This window comes from Lepidochelys kempii, chromosome 9 (assembly GCF_965140265.1).
Source record: "Lepidochelys kempii isolate rLepKem1 chromosome 9, rLepKem1.hap2, whole genome shotgun sequence".
Taxonomy (NCBI): Eukaryota; Metazoa; Chordata; order Testudines; family Cheloniidae; genus Lepidochelys; species Lepidochelys kempii.
In genome coordinates, this window is record NC_133264.1 from 58,503,726 (window position 1) to 58,524,887 (window position 21,162).

General features: G+C 47.1%; 1 long non-coding RNA gene across 1 annotated transcript; it reads left to right on the forward strand.

The window, feature by feature from the left end:
- Positions 1-16,593: 16,593 nt before the first annotated feature.
- LOC140916926 (uncharacterized) lies at positions 16,594-19,707 on the forward strand. The gene is made up of 4 exons (XR_012160688.1): positions 16,594-16,678; positions 16,776-16,824; positions 18,417-18,497; positions 19,585-19,707. It is a non-coding gene; the product is annotated as an uncharacterized lncRNA (long non-coding RNA).
- The last annotated feature ends 1,455 nt before the right edge of the window (positions 19,708-21,162 follow it).

Here is a 21,162-nt window from a genome sequence, read left to right on the forward strand (position 1 = left end):
TAAACCTGAGCAGCCCATCTAATTTCAAAGTGCCTCTTCAAAGGTGCAGCCAGCTCCTTGCTACTCCCTGGGGAAGTGGAGATTGACACAGTCTCAACACCTCTGAGAACCGCATGAAATATTTGGCTGGTGCTATTTAAATGCGGAGGGGGATTTTAACGCAAACAGGGCCTGGCCAGGCGTAAGGAAAGACCCCTCTGCGAGATCAGCTCCGTGCACTGCCATGAGATCCCAGGCCAGCCCGCAGGAGAGCGGCCCCCAAGGGGGAGCATTGGGGAAGGCTGGATCTTGGCACAGCCAAGAGGCCCTCTCCCCTCTCCATGTTCCCAACCCCCTGATCTACCAGGAAAGGGCAGGGCTCTGCGGGGCGGTGCTAGGCACGGGCACTGCTGCTGCACCCCATTCTCGCTGACTCTGGGTAGCTATGGGGTATGCGCCTAGGAGCCCTGTGGCAATTTAAAAGGGCCTGGGGGCTCACAGCCACTGCCACTACCGCCAATAGGCTGGGAGCTGCAGAGTCAGCGCTCAGGGACGGGGGACAGAGGCAGCCTGCAGAGCCACCTGGCCATGCCTCCGCCAGCAACAGCAGGGACGGAGAGCCACTTGTGGGGAGCCTCCCAAGGTGAGCGCTCCCATGGACCTCAACATTTTTACCATGGACACTTGTGTCCGTGTACGGACACGTTGCTGACCCCTAAAAATAAACTGGCAGATGAAGTTTTGCCTTCTTCTGTCCCCAGCTGCTGTTTTCTGTCCCTCAATTTCTGGAAGACCAGCTATTGCCCAAAAGAAAAATCACACCCAGAAACACCAATAATGTGCTATGCACTTGTAACGTATCAAACAACGTTGATACACTTACTTTCCATAGCTCGAGGTAAATGAATTATCCCTTCATGGTGTTTGCATAACTGCTCCAAAGGTAAGGAGTCACTCAACTCTCATTGAAAGCTTTGTGAAATTCCCAGAGAATTTAAAGGGCGGGTCTGATGGTTGGTCACCTAAGAGCAGGGTATAGAGTTCAAAGTGATGACCAGAGTGACTAGAACAGGCATTGTGGGACACTTCTGGAGGCCGATCAGAGTGTATTAATAGACCAGGACATCCACTCTGGTGCCACGGCACTCCAGCCAGGGTTCAGCAAGCGTTATGCCTCACTTCAAGGTGGATTACCAGGAGCGCTCCAGCCGCGGAGTCCGGGCACTCAACGTGCCTTGCCAATGTGAACGCGTCGTGAGTTAGGGCACCCGGGGCTACTTTAACATGCTCTAACTCGCAAGTGTAGCCAAGCCCTAATTCTCCCCTCACACTGGGGTAGCTATATTAACTTTACTGGAGTTACGCCTGGTTTACACTGAAATAAGTGAGAGGATAATGAGGTGCTCAGATTTTAATTTCTCTCGTGTCAGGTGATTCGGAATAATGGGACAGACCATAAATTGGTGCAAATGAGCATAGCTCCATTGATTGCACTCACTAGGGCTGTGCCGTGTAGATCAGCTGAAAATCTGGTCCAATGAGTCCCCCCTGGACCTATGCATTACAATAGGGCCTTTTGTTTAAAAAATGACACAACACTCAGCAATGTGACAAACCATTTGCTAATTACAATGACACAAAGGAGCTGTTCCTTTTTACATAGCTGTTACCTTTTGTGTTATCTCCACAGGGTTCTGCAAATCGATGGAGACGCAGGTTTGTCCAGGGGATGAGGGGGTGACAAACACCCTAAATCCCATGGTTGTACATATTTTCACTTCGGTGCTTTTCATTGTTGCCAAAACCAAAACTTCCATTGATTACAATGGGAACATGATGAGGTTTCTAATAATGCTATAATAATAATAATTAATAATAATACTGTGAATTCAGGTTTCAGAGTAGCAGCCGTGTTAGTCTGTATTTGCAAAAAGAAAAGGAGTATTTTTGGCACCTTAGAGACTAACAAATTTATTTGAACATAAGCTTTCGTGAGCTACAGCTCACTTCATCGGATGAATTCAGTGGAAAATACAGTGGGGAGATTTATATACATAGAGAACATGAAACAATGGGTGTTACCATACACACTGTAACCAGAGTGATCACTTAAGGTGAGCTATTACCAGCAAAACAGCAGGGGTGGGGGAGGGGAAGAAAACCTTTTGTAGTGATAATCAAGGTGGGCCATATCCAGCAGTTGACAAGAACGTCTGAGGAACAGTGGGGGTGGGGAGTCGGGAAATAAACATGGGGAAATAGTTTTACTTTGTATAATGACCCATCCACTCCCAGTCTCTATTCAAGCCTAAGTTAATTGTATCCAGTTTGCAAATTAATTCCAATTCAGCAGTCTCTCCTTGGAGTCTGTTTTTGAAGGGTTTTTTTGTTGAAGAATTTCAACTTTTAGGTCTGTAATCGAGTGACCAGAGAGATTGAAGTGTTCTCCGACTGGTTTTTGAACGTTATAATTCTTGACGTCTGATTTGTGTCCATTGATTCTTTTATGTAGAGACTGTCCAGTTTGGCCAATGTATATGGCAGAGAGGCATTGCTGGCACTTGATGGCATATATCACATTGGTAGATGTGCAGGTGAACGAGCCTCTGATAGTGTGGCTGATGTGATTAGGCCCTATGATGGTGTCCCCTGAATAGATATGTGGACACAGTTGGCAACGGGCTTTGTTGCAAGGATAGGTTCCTCTGTTAGTGGTTCTGTTGTGTGGTGTGTGGTTGCTGGAGAGTATTTGCTTCAGGTTGGGGGGCTGTCGTAAGCAAGGACTGGCCTGTCTCCCAAGATCTGTGAGAGTGATGGGTCATCCTTCAGGATAGGTTGTAGATCCTTGATGATGCGTTGGAGAGCTTTTAGTTGGGGGCTGAAGGTGACGGCTAGTGGCGTTCTGTTATTTACTTTGTTGGGCCTGTCCTATAGTAGGTGACTTCTGGGTACTCTTCTGGTTCTGTCAATCTGTTTCTTCACTTCAGCAGGTGGGTATTGTAGTTGTAAGAACGCTTGATAGAGATCTTGTAGGTGTTTGTCTCTGTCTGAGGGGTTGGAGCAAATGCGGTTGTATCGTAGAGCTTGGCTATAGACAATGGATCTTGTGGTGTGGTCTGGGTGAAAGCTGGAGGCATGTAGGTAGGAATAGCGGTCAGTAGGTTTCCGGTATAGGGTGGTGTTTATGTGACCATCGCTTATTAGCACTGTAGTGTCCAGGAAGTGGATCTCTTGTGTGGACTGGTCCAGGCTGAGGTTGATGGTGGGATGGAAATTGTTGAAATCATGGTGGAATTCCTCAAGGGCTTCTTTTCCATGGGTCCAGATGATGAAGATGTCATCAATGTAGCACAAGTAGAGTAGGGGCATTAGGGGACAAGAGCTGAGGAAGCGTTGTTCTAAGTCAGCCATAAAAATGTTGGCATACTGTGAGGCCATGCGGGTACCCATAGCAGTGCCACTGATTTGAAGGTATACATTTTCCCCAAATGTGAAATAGTTATGGGTGAGGCCAAAGTCACAAAGTTCAGCCACCAGGTTTGCCGTGACATTATCAGGGATACTGTTCCTGACGGCTTGTATTCCATCTTTGTGTGGAATATTGGTATAGAGGGCTTCTACATAGTGGCTAGGATGGTGTTTTCAGGAAGATCACCGATGGATTGTAGTTTCCTCAGGAAGTCAGTGGTGTCTCGAAGATAGCTGTGAATTTAGATGTACAAATTGCATTAATGTAGGTTTTTGCATATGCTTTTATTATATTTCTAATCTAAGGTTCTAAACATGGTTCAGAAATGTTTTTTCTTGTCTTGCACAAGAACTGAACTGTGTACGAGACCATGAACTTTGCAACTTGCTGAGATGCTAAAAGCCAACACTGCAGGTTAGTCTGGGACTGGTTTCACTTTCTTGTTGATAAAGAAGGAGGAATCTTTAGTCTGTTTATTCAGACTCAGCTGAGGCTGAGGAATTTCTACACAACATATTTATAGCAGCCACTTAGATATGATTTCCGTGTTAAGGAGAGGGAATGGTCAGAGAATGTTATTTCTTATTTACTTTTAAAAAGAACCTGACAAAATATCACACAAGTGGCATTTCTGGGGCACATATCAGGAAATGCCAAATCACATCATTCTTGGTCAATAAGTCCCCTCACACTGAGCACAACTCCACATGTCTGGGCAGTGGGCAAAGCTTTCCCTGGAGGAGGCTAGCTCCCGGTCTTACCTGTTCTGCCAGTGGCCCCACTCACACTCCACCCCACTCCACCCCAGGCCCCACTCCCTCCCCACTTGGCCCCCTCCCCACTGCTCTCCACGTCCCTCCTCTCCTCCCCCCTCCTCCACGAGGCCCTCACCGCCTGCAAGTGGTGCTGACTTTCTAAAATGCTGGGGGGTTGCTCAACCCTGGGCTCTGCCCCAGGCCCATCCCCCACTCCACCCCTTCCTCCAAGCCTCCCCTGCCCTGCCTCGCCCTGCCCCTGCTCCACCCGTGCTCCACCCTTCCCCCCAAGGCTCCACCCCCACCCTGCCTCTTTCCATCTCCACTCTGCCCTGCCCCACCTCTTTCCCACCTCTTTCCACCTCCTCCCCTGCGTGCGCCCCCTGCGTGCGTATGGGGAGTCTTACCCTCTCCTGGCCTATTATACCCGCTGCCCATGTCCACCTGTCTGAAGTTCAACAAGGCCTACGGGGGACAGCTAGTGACAACTGGAGCAGTCACAATGCTCTGTCCCGTAACTAGTCAATCAGGCAGTGAATGACTGAGAATGATGGTGGAACCAGTAGAGGGGGGCCAGAACTAAACCCTGGAGTCAAACACCCCCAAACTATAGGGAATTTGGATCTATAGCCACACATCCATCCACCACTGTGATGGGGGCTCAGCACAGGGAGTAGCTGCCCTGCGTAGATTGTTCTTCCCTTGTGCTGCTACCTTCCTATACTGACAGTGAGTGCAGGGGAGGGAGAGCCCATCCTACACCTACACCTTGACTTCAGTGGGACGCAAGCATGTGCAGGACAGGATTGCCATTATTGAATCAGGGCCTGTGTGTGGAGAGGCACTAGGAGGAACAGCAGAAGAAACCTGGCTGCCACAGCTGACTGCGAGACACCTGCACGTGTTCTAGTAATGTCAGCTGTTTTAAACCTCAACTGGAAATGCAAAGCCCTTTAAATCAACAATAAAACTCAGACTTTGTTTCTTAAGTGAGTTAACCTTCGTCATTCCGAATTTATGGTTCTGAAGTTTTATATAGCAGAGAGAATATTACTTTATTACCTTAAACCCACAAAACAACATACTCTGTCCTAGATGCAGCCTTCTTTACAATAGCCTCAACTTCACCCTGGCTTACCAAGGACCCAAGCAAATGACAGGAGTTGACGAAAGTCCAGAGTTGAATCTGATTGACTGCCACATGAGTCATTTTTATGTTCCTATGCCAGAACTAAACCCTGGAGTCAAACACCCCCAAACTATAGGGAATTTGGATCTATATCCACACATCCATCCACCACTGTGACGGGGGCTCAGCACAGGAAGTATCTGCCTGTGTAGATTGCTCTTCCCTTGTGCTGCTACCTTCCTATACAGACAGTGAATGCAGGGGAGGGAGAGCCCATCCTACACCTGAGAGATTGACCAGGAGCCCAGCTGTCCCCTGTTTCTTGCTTCTGCTCTCCACGCTGAGAGTAGCGAGAGAAGCTGCCTGGAGCTTCTGATGGGGAGAGCCACACACAGAGTCCGGTTGGCTGCCGAGCTCCCAAAGGGGAGTAGGGAGACAGGATCTTGGGGGGCAGCAGGGCGGAGTGGGGAGCCCTGGCAGCAGCCCAAGCTGGAAGCCTGGGTGGCAGCCCAACTTGGAGCAAAGACCAGGAAGCAGCCCAGCTTGGGAGCTGGCTTTCTTGTCAATTTCACGGCTCGGCAGAGCCATGATGTAAGAGATGCAGTGTCTACACACACACTGCATCACCCTAACTACACCGACATAAGCCCTATGCCTCTCGCTGAGGTGGTTTTATTATGTTGGCATAGCAGGAGAGTTACATCAGCAGGAGGAGCATTTCAGGGTATACACCTCCACTGTTTTGTCAACAAGAGCTGACTTTCATCGACAAAACTGTTTAGTGTAGACGAGGCCTTAGGGAGAGGTTTGTCCTTTGTGTGGTATCCTGCCAGGCCCGTGGTTATAATCAAGTCAAATCCTTCACTGCCCTAGAAGCAGTGACTTTCCTGAGCCCAGCAGATCTCTGCTACAGAGAGATCCCAGGACAGACAAGTAGAGTTGGACTCTCAAACCGTAGTTGCATATTTTACTGTAATCAATGGGACTAACTGCATAGTATGGCACTTAGGGCAGCAAGGGTGGCAGAATCAGGCCCACAATGAGCAAATGAAATGAGGGCAGAGGCAGCTATGGCAAGAGTTTAGGAAGGCTTCCAGACTCAAGTCCCAAAAGAACTGCAGGTCCTTGCTCCTTCTCTGATTTCTTGCTGGAATTTCGAAGGGAGGGAGGGGAAGTTTGCAAGGAAGGTGTAGCGTATAAGAATTGGGTCGTATCCCTTTAAAAGTTTGTGAGCCTTCTAGTGGTCCCCATGGGCTAGGGTTCAGAAGCCACTTGGACCCTGCCAGACCAGCAGGGTATATAAGTAGCTAGGCCTGGCATGTTATGTATGTTTAGTACATGGGATGATTTGCACTTCACTATGCCCAGGTGGCTCCTTCATACCATGTATGTCAGGCGAAGAGCAAAAGACAACAAGAGGAAAGCATGGACTCTTCATCAGAAGGGGTTAAATCAGAGCAGGAACCCAAGTGCCTCTCTCCAGCTGCCCAGTGTCCTGCCCTTCTGCACACCCAGAGCAAATACTCCTTGCAATTCTGGGCTTCAAGCAGCCTAATCTGGTTACCAAGAGGTGAGGAAGAAAGGAAGGGGGAGAAAGGCTGAGCGGAATTCCTGAGCACAATTACTCCTGTGTGCTACAATAATTGCCCTTAACGCTGCATTATCACCTCTGTAAGCATCAGCAGTTTGGACCCAAATTGCCCAGTTCTTATTTTTATAACTAAAAATACTGTTTAGTTCTTCATGTAATTATTAGTAAAATTAGAGGTGCATGTATCGTATTAACTCTGTTTTCCTAAACCTCCAGGAAGAAATCCCAGCCAGTGTTGACCTGACCTGAACCAGGCTGGCCAACACCATCTATGATCTGGGGGGCATGTGACAAATGAAGTGTGGGGATAGCTCCCTTCTATGGACACCCATCCACCCAGTAGCTATAAAATCCCTCTTAGTAGCTGTTCTCTAATTGCTCTACCTGTAGAGGGTTAAAAAGTTTCACTTCTATGCATAGGTAAAAGGAAGTGAGTGGGCACCTGGCCAAAAGAGCCAATGGGAAGGCTAGAACTTTTAAAATTAAAACAAGACTCCCATTTTGTCTGTCTGTCATTGTTCTCGGGGAGAGGCAGACAGGGAGCAGTTATGCTGTGAGAAGCTTGGGCCAGGTATGAAAAATTATCAGTATCATACCTAAAAACTACTCATCTAAAACTCCAAATATGTAAGTAGATCAGGAAATGTTTCGGAAGACGTGATTAGGTTTATCCCTTATATTTGTTTATGGCTTGTGGATTCTTCTGTGCTAACCCCAGGTGCTTTTGGTTTGCTTGTAACCTTTAAGATGGACCTCAAAAGAGCTATTCTTGATGCTTAATCCTTGTAACTGTTTTTTTTTTAATTTAGAAAAAGCCTAAGTCCCAAATTTATTTATTTTTTTTAATTAATAAAATTTATCTTTTTTAAGAACAAAATTTGATTTTTGTGTCCTAAGAGATTTGTGCATGTTGTTTACTTAGCTGGTGGCAACAGCTGATTTCCTTTGTTTTTCTTCTCAGCTCTTTCCCGGATGAGCGGTGGTGGTGGTAAAAGGGCTTCTCGGTACCCCAAAGGAAGAAATTCCCAAGTGCACCTTCCTGGGTTCTCAAGAGGGTTTTGCATTTCATAGAATCACAGAATATGAGGGTTGGAAGGAACCTCAGAAGTCCAACCCCCTACTCAAAGCAGGACCAATCCCCAACTAAATCAACCCAGCCAGGGCTTTGTCAAGCCTGACCTTAAAAACTTCTAAGGAAGGAGATTCCACCACCTCCCTAGGTAACGCATTCCAATGTTTTACCACCCTCCTAGTGAAAAATTTTTTCCTACTATCCAACCTAATCCTCCCCCACTGCAACTTAAGACCATTACTCCTTGTTCTGTCATCAGCTACCACTGAGAACAGTCTAGATCCATCCTCTTTGGAACCCCCTTTCAGGTAGTTGAAAGCAGCTATCAAATCATCCCTCATTCTTCTCTTCCGCAGACTAAACAATCCCAGTTCCCTCAGCCTCTCCTCAAAAGTCATGTGTTCCAGTCCCCTAATCATTTTTGTTGCCCTCCGCTGGACTCTTTCCAATTTTTCCACATCCTTCTCGTAGTGTGGGGCCCAAAACTGGACACAGTACTCCAGATGAGGCCTCACCAATGTCGAATAGAGGGGAACGATCACGTCCCTCGAACTGCTGGCAATGCCCCTACTTATACATTCCAAAATGCCATTGGCCTTCTTGGCAACAAGGGTACACTGTTGACTCATATCCAGCTTCTCGTCCACTGTAACCCCTAGGTCCTTTTCTGCAGAAATGCTGCCTAGCCATTCGGTCCCTAGTCTGTAGCGGTGCATGGGATTCTTCCATCCTAAGTGCAGGACTCTGCACTTGTCCTTGTTGAACCTCATCAGATTTCTTTTAGCCCAATCCTCCAATTTGTCTAGGTCCCTCTGTATCCTATCCCTACCCTCCAGCATATCTACCTCTCCTCCCATTTAGTGTCATCTGCAAAACTTGCTGAGGGTGCAATCCACACCATCCTCGAGATCATTTATGAAGATATTGAACAAAACCGGCCCCATGACCGACCCTTGGGGTACTCCACTTGATACCAGCTGCCAACTAGACATGGAGCCATTGATCACTACCCGTTGAGCCGGACAATCTAGCCAGCTTTCTATCCACCTTATAGTCCATCCAGCACATACTTCTTTAACTTGCTGACAAGAATACTGTGGGAGACCGTGTCAAAAGCTTTGCTAAAGTCAAGGAACAACACGTCCACTGCTTTCCCCTCATCCACAGAGCCAGTTATCTTGTCATAGAAGGCAATTAGATTAGTCAGGCATGACTTGCCCTTGGTGAATCCATGCTGACTGTTCCTGATCACTTTCCTCTTCTCTAAGTGCTTCAGAATTGATCCCTTGAGGACCTGCTCCATGATTTTTCCAGGGACTGAGGTGAGGCTAACTGGCCTGTAGTTCCCAGGATCCTTCCTCCCTTTTTTAAAAATAGGCACTCTATTAGCCTTTTTCCAGTTGTCCAGGACTTCCCCCGATCGCCATGAGTTTTCAAAGATAATGGCCAATGGCTTTGCAATCACATCCGCCAACTCCTGTAGCACTGTCTGATGCAGCTCATCCAGCAGCATGGACTTGCGCTTGTCCAGCTTTTCTAAATAGTCCCAAACCAGTTCTTTCTCCACAGAGGGATGGTCACCTCCTCCCCATGCTGTGCTGCCCAGTGCAGTAGTCTGGGAGCTGACCTTGTTCGTGAAGACAGAGGCAAAAAAAGCATTGAGTACATTAGCGTTTTCCACAACCTCTTTCACTAGGTTGCCTCCCTCATTCAGTAAGGAGCCCACACTTTCCTTGACTTTTTTCTTGTTGCTAACATACCTGAAGAAACCCTTCTTGTTACTCTTAACATCTCTTGCTAGCTGCAACTCCAGGTGTGATCTGGCCTTCCTGATTTCACTCCTGCATCCCCGAGCAATATTTTTATACTCTTCCCTGGTCATTTGTCCAATCTTCCACTTCTTGTAAGCTTCTTTTTTATGTTTAAGATCAGCAAGGATTTCACTGTTAAGCCAAGCTGGTCGCCTGCCATATTTACTATTCTTTCTACACATCAGGATGGTTTCTCCCTGTAACCTCAATAAGGATTCTTTAAAATACAGCCAGCTCTCCTGGACTCCTTTCCCCCTCATGTTATTCTCCCAGGGGATCCTGTCCGTCAGTTCCCTGAGGGAGTCAAAGTCTGCTTTTCTGAAGTCCAGGGTCCGTATTCTGCTGCTCTCCTTTCTTCCCTGTGTCAGGATCCTGAACTCAACCATCTCATGGTCACTGCCTCCCAGGTTCCCATCCACTTTTGCTTCCCCTACTAATTCTTCCCGGTTTGTGAGCAGCAGGTCAAGAAGAGCTCTGCCCCTCGTTGGTTCCTCCAGCACTTGCACCAGGAAACTGTCCCCTACACTTTCCAAAAACTTCCTGGATTGTCTGTGCACCGCTGTATTGCTCTCCCAGCAGATATCAGGGTGATTGAAGTCTCCCATGAGAGCCAGGGCCTGCGATCTAGTAACTTCTGTGAGTTGCCGGAAGAAAGTGGGTGGTGGCAGAAAAAAGCTGTAACCTTGGGAGTTTAATAGCAGGCTGGAGTGGCAAGTGTTAATTTTTAGAGTACTTGCGGGCCCCCACCTTCTGCACTCAGTGTGTCAGACTGGGGAATCAGCCTTGATATGGTGGCAGAGCGATGGGATCATTTTGAACCAGAGGCACAGATCTCAGGATTTTAAAAGGGCACATTTTTCCTTTTGGCAGCCTGCAAAGCCAGGGAGGTTTTTTTTCTTTCTTGCCAGAGTGGGGAACCAGCCTTGACCACCTCTGTAAGCAGTCAGCAGTTTGGACCCAATAACAATAGGAGGAGGATTCATAGGATGTCCCTTTAACTGCCTGAGGAGAGAGAATATCTGAAATTCTGGAGGACTAAACAATAGGAAACAAAACGAGCAGAAACTGTAAAGCAATGAAAACAGAATTCTTCCCATAGGATGTTGGCAGGCTCAGACCAGGCCTGCCCTCCTTACCTGCCATGGCAGACAGAGGAACAAGCCATATGCACCTCTGAAAGCTTGAGAGAGCCTTGGACCCAGGTTAACAAACTGGAGAGTCCCATGAACAGCAGAAAGGATTTCGTGTTACAAAGAGACTCAGCCACAAGCCTGGCTTTGGGTTTCAGTGCAGAGCCCTAACAGGCAACAGAGATAAAGGCTGGACCTGTGGCTAAGGCAAAAGAGCTGGGTTAGGTTCTCAGCTCTGAGACAGACTGTGTGTGACCTTAATGTCTGTGCCTCAGGTCCCCATCTATCACATGAGACCATTCCAGTACCAGCCTTTTGTCTTTCTGATTGTAAGCTGTTTGGGTCAGGGACTGGCCTTATTATGGGTATATGGAGTGTCGACCATGGTAGTGCCCCAGTCTCAGCTGGAACCTGTAGGAGCTACACAAATACATATTCCTGTAGATTCATAGATATTAATGTCATCTAGTCTGACCCCCCGCACAACGCAAGCCACCGAACCCCACCCACCCACCCCTCCAACAAACCCCCCCACCCACGTCCGAGGCACCGAAGTCCCCAAATCATGGTCCAAAGACTTCAAGGTGCAGAGAATCCTCCAGCAAGTGACCTGTGCCCCATGCTGCAGAGGAAGGCGAAAAACCTCCAGGACCTCTTCCAATCTGTCCTGGAGGAAAATTCCTTCCCAACCCCAAATATGGCGATCAGCTGAACCCTGAGCATGTGGGCAAGATTCACCAGCCAGATACCCAGGAAAGAATTCTCTGTAGTAACTCAGATCCCACCCCATCTAACATCCCATCACAGGCCATTGGGCCTATTTACCATGAATAGTTAAAGATCAATTAATTGCCAAAATCATATTATCCCACCATACCTTCTCCTCCAGAAACTATTGAGTTTAATCTTGAAGCCAGATAGGTCTTTTGCCCCCACTGCTTCCCTTGGAAGGCTGTTCCAGAACTTCTCTCCTCTGATGGTTAGAAACCTTCGTCTAATTTCAAGTCTAAACTTCCTGACGGCCAGTTTAAATCCATTTGTTCTTGTGCCCACATTGGTACTGAGCTTAAATAATTCCTCTCCCTCTCTGGTATTTATCCCTCTGATATATTTATAGAGAGCAATCATATCTCCCCTCAGCCTGCTTTTGGTTAGGCTGAACAAGCCAAGCTCCTTGAGTCTCCTTTCATAAGACAGGTTTTCCATTCCTCGGATCATCCTAGTAGCCCTTCTCTGTACCTGTTCCAGTTTAAATTCATCTTTCCTAAACATGGGAGACCGGAAGTACACACAGTATTCCAGGTGAGGTCTCACCAGTGCCTTGTATAACGGTACTAAAACCTCCTTATCTCTACTGGAAATACCTCACCTGATGCATCCCAAGACCGCGTTATCTTTTTTCACAGCCATATCACATTGCCGGCTCAATGTCATTCTGTGGTCAACCAATACTCCAAGGTCCTTCTCCTCCTCCGTTACTTCCAATTGATGCGCCCCCAGCTTATAACTAAAATTCTTGTTATTAATCCCTAAATGCATGACCTTACATGTCTCACTATTAAATTTCATCCTATTACTATTACTCCAGTTTACAAGGTCATCCAGATCCTCCTGTATGATATCCCTGTCCTTCTCTAAATTGGCAACACCTCCCAGCTTTGTATCATCCACAGACTTTATTAGCACACTTCCACTTTTTGTGCCGAGGTCAGTAATAAAAAGGTTAAATAAGATTGGTCCCAAAACCGATCCCTGAGGAACTCCACTGGTAACCTCCCTCCAGCCTGACAGTTCACCTTTCAGTAGGACCCGCTGTAGTCTCCCCTTAACCAGTTCCTTATCCACCTTTCAATTTTCATATTGATCCCCATCTTTTCCAATTTAACTAATAATTCCCCATGTGGAACCGTATCAAACGCCCTACTGAAATCTAGGTAAATTAGATCCACTGCCTTTCCTTTGTCTAAAAAATCTGTTACTTTCTCAAAGAAGGAGATCAGGTTGGTTTGGCACGATCTACCTTTTGTAAAACCATGTTGTATTTTGTCCCATTTGCCATTGACCTCAATGTCCTTAATTACTTTCTCCTTCAAAAATTTTTCCAAGACCTTGCATACTACAGATGTCAAGCTAACAGGCCTGTAGTTAGCCAGATCACATTTTTTCCCTTTCTTAAAAGGAGGAACTATGTTAGCAATTCTCCAGTCATACGGTACAACCCCTGAGTTTACAGACCCATTAAAAATTCTTGCCAAAGGGCTTGCAAATTCATGTGTGAATTCCTTTAATATTCTTGGATGAAGATTATCTGGGCCCCCCGATTTAGTCCCATTAAGCTGTTCGAGTTTCGCTTCTACCTCAGAAATTTTCATTATGTTCCTTTTTAGTTGGATGTACTTAGAGAGCTGTGTTTGTTTTTCAGATACTAAATTTAGTGCTCCCTGTCTATATTCATAGTTTCGTTGCATGCCTAACACCCAGGGTAAATACCATTTATAGAATGACAATGCAGTTTCTTTAGTTACACTTTCCTAACTGCTGAGCAGTAGCGACATGCTATGAATACTCAATCCTTCACAGGCGACTGACATAAAAACAAATCTCCTTTGGGGAACAGAGCCCAAGGTGAGCGAATTGGCCTACGAAGGTGATACGTTTTGATCTGTTAAATGCAAAAAACAAAAGCCAATCCAGTTCTCTGGACAAACAATTGCACTGCCGAGAGCTGTAGGGAGATGTAACGCAGGAGAAAGCAGTACATTATGGTTTAATGTTTTGGACAAGACACACTCGTATAAGTGACTTTAAATTTTGGGAAGAAGGGTTTTGAATTTTTCATTCTCCATCCTAGCAACTCGTGACAGCCGCTAGCTGTCCCTCTGCACCTGTTCAAATATCTGTCATGACATCCAGCAATGGACGAGCATGTTAGCTTGATTTTTTGTTCAAATAGTTAGCGATCTGCTGATCTTTAGATCTTCATCATCCTGTTTCAGTGTTAACACCCCACAGCGATGAACGGGAAGAGTTCATGCTTGCATGTGAGCTATTTTGTCTGTCTGTACGTCTGCAGACTCAGGCAGGTATCACTGAATTGATTTACAATCCGTTTACATTTTGAAGGTGACGTTTGCAACCAAAATGGCAGGAGACATTTTTTTTAAAAATCAAAGGTTAAACTCTGGAGTACAATTATGCAGTAACTTTAAAAACTACATAATATGGTGATTTGCCCAGTCATACAACTGCCTTTCATGCTTGGCCTCGTAAAATAGTGAAAAATGGCAAAAACTCCTGAGCTGGCTATTTTATAATTTCCAGTATTGTTATTACCAGTGATGTAGTCTGGGTCCCTGGTTCTGCTGGTATAAACACATCCCTATAGAATACAAACATACCCTACATGCAAAGAGTATGAGACATACAGCACATCTTCCATATAACAACCAGGGCAGCAAGACCTGAATGCACATGTCTTGAAAATGTAACTGCTCCTGTTGATGGATGTAAGAAACAGCAATTATTCCACTCCACAGCAATCGAAGCCACTTTGCTACCAGTCCCTATGGAAAGCTACATTTTTTATATTGTTTGTTTGAATGCTTTGTAAATGTTTTCTTTACATTATAAATGAACACTAAAGGGTGATCGGGGAACTAAAAGATTACTGGGACCCATGTTCTTGGTATTGTACGCCTGACACAAATCAGTCTCAATCTTCTTTTTCCAGTGAAGATTAGCAAGGCGATTTTGGTAGGGTGGGACTGGCCTCACCTAACATCCTCAGCCGCTTATGCTCTTATTTCAGGCCTGGCTGTGATGCAGACACATCGCTGTCCGCATTCACTGGTGGATACCTTGGGGCAAAGGGCAAACGCTAAGTGCCTCATTCAGCTCTCATTTAGACCGGCCATACAGCTGCAGAATTACTCCTGATTTACATGGAGTGTGAATTCAACAAGTTACCTATTTTGCCCTCAAGACTGGATTACTGCAATGGTCTCCAAATGTGATTGCTCTAGGGGTCGCACTTGGAAAGTTTGGTTAGTGAGGAATGTGCTTGCTTGCTTACCTAGCAGTACTTCCTGCCTAGAACATGCTACTCTGGCAAGCACTATAGGTCACCCAAGCTCCCAGGTGGTTTTTGGTACAGTTCAAGTCATTGTTCTTTAGCTCGAAAGCCCTTTGTGGATGGTGCCCTGTGCAGCTTAGAAATAGCCTCTGCCTTCTGGCTTTCACCCAGCAGGGATGCTGAGGCTGGTGCTCCGAAAGAACATCTGAAATGTGGGCAGGGCACCCTGGTGAGACCCGACCTAGCTAAGATACTTGTGTGGCATCATGAACATCATATCCGAGCATCTTATGGCTGTCAACTCTTCACACATGCCTGGGAGGTGGGGACATGCTGTGTCTCACTTTCCAGGTGGGGCAGTGAGGTATAGTAGGAGGAAGGCCTAGATTCACAAAGGGACTCAGGTGCCCAAAGCCCAGATTTCAGTGCCTACGTCCTGGTTTTAGGCTCCTCTGTAGTTCACAAAACTCCTGCCGAACTCTGTAGGTGTCCGAATTCCCTCGGTGCCTCAATTTCTGCCTTGGAGCACATGTACTGCTGCCTCCCTCTGGGCATCCTGATGCCTATCTCCTGTCTACGCCTGAGAGCAATGCACACATTGGGGGAAGATCAGTCTTGTTAGGGCCTGGGCCAGTGGGTGTGCCCCGAGGCTGCCTGCTGGATTGGGTCCCATTCAAAGTCTGGCTGGGCAGAGGTTGCTACCGCAGCCTCCCTTAAAACTGTTAGCCTCATGGGTAGCGCACTCGCCAGGGATGTGGCAGACTCCTGCTTAAATCCTCTAAGGAGAGTGCTCTAACCACTGGGCGATGGGAGACTCTGGGGTGAGGCCCTGTCAATCTCTCCTGCTACATCTAAAGAATTAGTCATTGGAGCAGGGGGTTGGACCCTGGGTCCCCCTGACCGCCCAGTGGGTGCCATAACCACTAGGCAACAGAGTCATTCTCTCTCTCTGGCCCAATGACTCATTATTTATATTGTTTATAAAGAACCCCAAAATCCAAGAGTCTGGAACTAGAGTCCAGGGGCCAGATTACTCCCCCAAGATGTGAGCACAGTGGCCCCGGAGTGTTTCTGAAAAAGCCACAACAAGGGGTGGGGGACCCTGACCTGGAAGGGCTCCAGCCTCACCTTACTTCTTTGCTCTCCGAAGTTCTCCTTCTCACTCCATACACATTCCCCATGTAAGCTGCCTTCCAGCTGCTAGTTCAGGGTCGTCTTTGGCCAGCACCCAGGAGACAGCGACCCAGGGCTAAGGGACTGAACCACAAGCCGCTGTGGGAAGGCAGAATAGAAACTGGCTGTGGGAAGAGAGGGTTGGGTTGTGTCATTTTGGAGGGACGGGATGCAGGAAGGCTAGTGGGTGTGGTGGGGGGAAGGGCAGCACGTTTGGTGGGGTGTATGGGGGAAGAGAAAGGAGAAGAAGTGAAAATCAGTGTATTTGCCTTCATTTCCCTATGCAGTTCACTGAGAAGGAGCACACCTGTCCCGTGCTGACAGCTCCTTTGCAACTGGAGGAAAGTTAGAGGAGGAACTCTGAAACCCCAGGGGGAGGTGCTCGTGAGGCTGTCTTCAGCTCCTGAGCCATAAAACATTCCACTTGAGATTCAGAGTTCAGACTTCAGAAAACAAGTGCAGCAGAGACACTTCTATCATGTCAAGCCGAGCAAAAGGTAACCCAGCTGTTCCTTCCTGTCTAATGACTCGAGAGCTGTTACATGGCAAGAAAATAAAATCTAACTTCTCAATGGTGATTGTTTTCATGAATAGAGGGCCGTGGATCAGATTCCCACAGCAAGCTAGACCGGTTCACAGAATGGTATGTAATGCTGGGGGCAGCCCCTTTTTATTAGTGAGCATGAACGAGTGAGTGTGAGTGTGTTTTGAAGAGTTGGAATTACTCTGATTTGTGGCTGTTTCATTTCATCTAGGCAGTTGCCATTGAAAAAATCATCATCCCAGACCTGTTGCGTGTACCTTTCTTTCTTTTTTCCTCTCCATGTGCATTCTGGAACTGTCAGTCACTCCTAACCGAGGTGTTCGCTGTTAGCAGACCAGATTTAAATTCCTCTTTACAAAGGATGCTAGGTTGCTCTGGGGAGCTTTGTTAACAATCAGTCAATAATTAATGATCACTACTAATATTTTCATAAATTTACATAGTGCTTTAAACCATAGAGTAAAATACTTTCCCTGCTCTGTATTCTGCATTACTTTCTAGTGTCCAAGATATTATTGTGCAACAGCACCCGGATAAAATCACAAGGTTTCCTATTAACCGTGGCAGTGCTGTGTAGCATACCAGGTACACAGGGGAAATCCACTGCCTGGGCTGCTCCCTGTACCTGCGTGGTCCTTAGACCAGATTTAAATTCCTCTTTACAAAGGATGCTAGGTTGCTCTGGGGAGCTTTGTTAACAATCAGTCAATAATTAATGATCACTACTAATATTTTCATAAATTTACATAGTGCTTTAAACCATAGAGTAAAATACTTTCCCTGCTCTGTATTCTGCATTACTTTCTAGTGTCCAAGATATTATTGTGCAACAGCACCCGGATAAAATCACAAGGTTTCCTATTAACCGTGGCAGTGCTGTGTAGCATACCAGGTACACAGGGGAAATCCACTGCCTGGGCTGCTCCCTGTACCTGCGTGGTCCTTGTTCATGGCACTGCCAGCATGGCCCTGCCAAGGGCTGAAAGTTAGGGGCCGGCGAGGGAGGTGCTATTCCGAGCTGGATTTGGTTTAGGCTACCACTCAGGTTCATGTTGCGGCTGTATCCTCAGGGCTAGCATTTGAGGTTTGGTATGAGGCTGCATCAGCGCCAGGGTTCAGGGTCAAGCCCCCATCAGGTCTAAAGCTCTTGTCTTGATTTTATGAACGTCACCAGGCTGGCCTCCTCCCCGCTGCCCCCTCACGGCTAGAGGTTGCTCTGCAGGTGGCCTGCCTTGCCTCAGTTTACCCCTTCAAGGGATTTCCTCAATAATTCACAAACCCTTTGACCCTTCTCAGCTTCTGTGTTATTACATTAATAAACACTTAACCCAAAGTTTTCAAGTCCCTCTCTTCTCTGCTGGAGCTTACGCATTGCAAACTCCCTTGCTCTGCAGCTTCCTGCTGCTCTTCTAAGGGAATCGAGTGACCGCCTCTAGCCCACCCTGTTAAAATGACACTGAAATCTCACAAGTGGTAAGGTTGAAATGTCTGTGAGATCAGCTTCTCTCCTAAGATTCTGGCCACATCTGAATCAGAAAACAAACACCTTTTAACTGAAACCATCCAAGTGGATTTGGGATTCAGGGACTTGAATCTGACCTCCCCCCTTTGGCACACATCGAAAGGGGCAGGGACATGAATCACCAGACTTTATCGCTCACAGCACACGTAACAACACCTGTCAATTGCAGGCTGCTGCAGAAGCTCAGTTACATCAGCGTGACAACCGGCCATGACGAGTACATGAAAGAGATTGGAGAGAGGCAGCAGAGGTGAGAGCCGGGAGGTATTTAATCAGGGAATGACAAGGGTGGGCTATTCCCCCTCTAAATCAGTACCTTGCTCTTAGGAAGTGGGGGGCCCTTCCCACTGGCTTGAGCCAGCCACAGAGAGGTACAGGGCACTGACAGGGCTCAACTTCTGCTGCAGGCCTGCCTGGCTTCTGAGCAGTGGCAGTATGCAGCAGCAGCCGACTCCACTGGCCAGGTGTGCTAGGCACAACACCAAACTCAGCTCATGTCGTACCTGCTCCTGCCAGGGCCTCAGCACCTCAGTGCTCTGTGCTAGGGATGTGGAACAGAGCAGTAGCAGATTCCGCAAAGCCCAGCTCGTGCCCAACAACGGGACACAGCAAGGGCGATTCTAGCTCCTTTCCAACAGAGAGTGTTGCTTTGACTTGTTCTGGAGCTGCCACTAGCGTTCAGTGGTCTCCCCACACTGCACGGGACCAGGACGGCCGAGGGCCTCTGTCCTTCTCTTGCAGTTTAGCCTGTTACCCTTTGCCATGCTATCTAAGCACCAGTTCTCCACTGCTCTAGCCCTGGACACTCTAGGGAAATCAGTGCTGAAGGTGGGTTAGTTAAAACAGGACAAAGGCCTTTTCAGCCCCACTACAAAAAGCATTTGAGACTTCAGGGCCGCAGCCCACTCCTTCCTGTCTAGACTAGTAGTTAAACCTCTCAGCACCAGCTCAAGAGCATCCAGTGCTGATGAACATTTACAGTCTCCCAGTGGAGGCTGGGCTTTTGTTAGTCTGGACAAGGCCTGAGAGACAGACATTTTTCTTCAAATACTTGACCTCTGAGCTACCACCAATGCAGCTCCCCCTGTGGTAACAATGACAGGAGTGCTAGCGTCCACCAGCATCTTAACCAGTGTGTTATCTGGACCTGCTCTGAACTGGTGGCTAAACTACCTCTGCCTGGTCTTTGTGAGAATTGCTACCACCAGGGAAGCAGTACATGTCCTAGCAATGGGGGGACACTGGAGTTGTAGCAATGACCTCCAGCATTTGGACAGGGTTTGGATGCTAAGACTGATGTAGAAGGTACACTGACTTCAATTTCTGTCTCATTGCAGGAATGGGGATTTGAACTGCGAGAGATTAGTGCAACGTGCACCAGCCACGGCAGCCACTTAAAAGAATATTATTCTTTCCTACAGCTTATACTGTAGTGTATGTAGTATATTTTTGCTACTCTGTATAGTGTTTCTCATGCTTGGCCTCCTATAACAAAAGAAAATTAGAAAGTGGGGAGTGATTGGGGAGATGGGGGCGGGCTGGACAAGTGATTTAGAAAGTAATCCGAGCCGAACTGAAAAAAAATATTTCAAACTGACTGAGCCAAACCTGGAAAGCTGCACAAAACAGGAAGGGAAGGAAAAGAACAGACAAAATAAATAAGAAACAATTGGGGAAAGAGAAACAGGGGACACAGGCTGTGGGGGATGAGGACAGTGTTCATGAAGCGGGACACATAGGCAGTAATTTTAAAGCAGAAAGAAGCTAATGGAGGCAATTCTCCTTTTCCTTTGCCTTCCCAATTATAAATAGTCATTGAGAAGAAACAGCCCCAGGATCCATTTTTCATAAGTTTTCATGGCAAAAAATGTAACTAGACAGAGCAGGCAGTGGTAGGTGTGGCTACTGTTGCTTGAGACGTCTCACGCTGAGACCCAGTTAAAAACTGTACCGTGATGCACAGAAACAAGGGCGGGCAATTAAAGCTGTGAGGCAAGCTGAAGTCTGCCATTTCCTCACGTTTGTTGCTTGACGTGGAGCCGATTGGCTTTGTGAATGTAATGTGGGACGTATGCTAAATCAGTGCAATGAATCACATAAATATTCTAAACTGGAGGAAGCTCCAGCCTCTTGCTCTGGGAAGCAATTTAACAGCGGTCTCAGGAGAGGCACCCCGCTGGCCATGGCGGGCACTAGTGATCACCTACTACAGGACAGGCCTAACAAAGAAAATAACAGAACGCCACTAGCCGTCACCTTCAGTCCCCCACTAAAACCCCTCCAACGCATTATTAAGGGTCTACAACCTATCCTGAAGGATGACCCAACACTCTCACAAATCTTGGGAGACAGGCCAGTCCTTGCCTACAGACAGGCCCCCAACCTGAAGCGAATACTCACCAGCAACCACATACCACACAACAGAACCACTAACCCAGGAACCTATCCTTGCAACAAAGCCCGTTGCCAACCGTGTCCACATATCTATTCAGGGGACACCATCACAGGGCCTAATAACATCAGCCACACTATCAGAGGCTCGTTCACCTGCACATCTACCAATGTGATATATGCCATCTTGTGCCAGCAATGCCCCTCTGCCATGTACATTGGTCAAACTGGACAGTCTCTATGTAGAAGAATAAATGGACACAAATCAGATGTCAAGAATTATAACATTCATAAACCAGTTGGAGAACACCTCAATCTCTCTGGTCACGCGATTACAGACATGAAAGTTGCGATATTACAACAGAAAAACTTCAAAACCAAACTCCAGCAAGAGACTGTTGAATTGGAATTCATTTGCAAATTGGATACAATTAACTTAGGCTTGAATAGAGACTGGGAGTGGCTAAGTCATTATGCAAGCTAACCTATTTCCCCTTCTTTTTCCCTACCCCCCCCAACCCTTC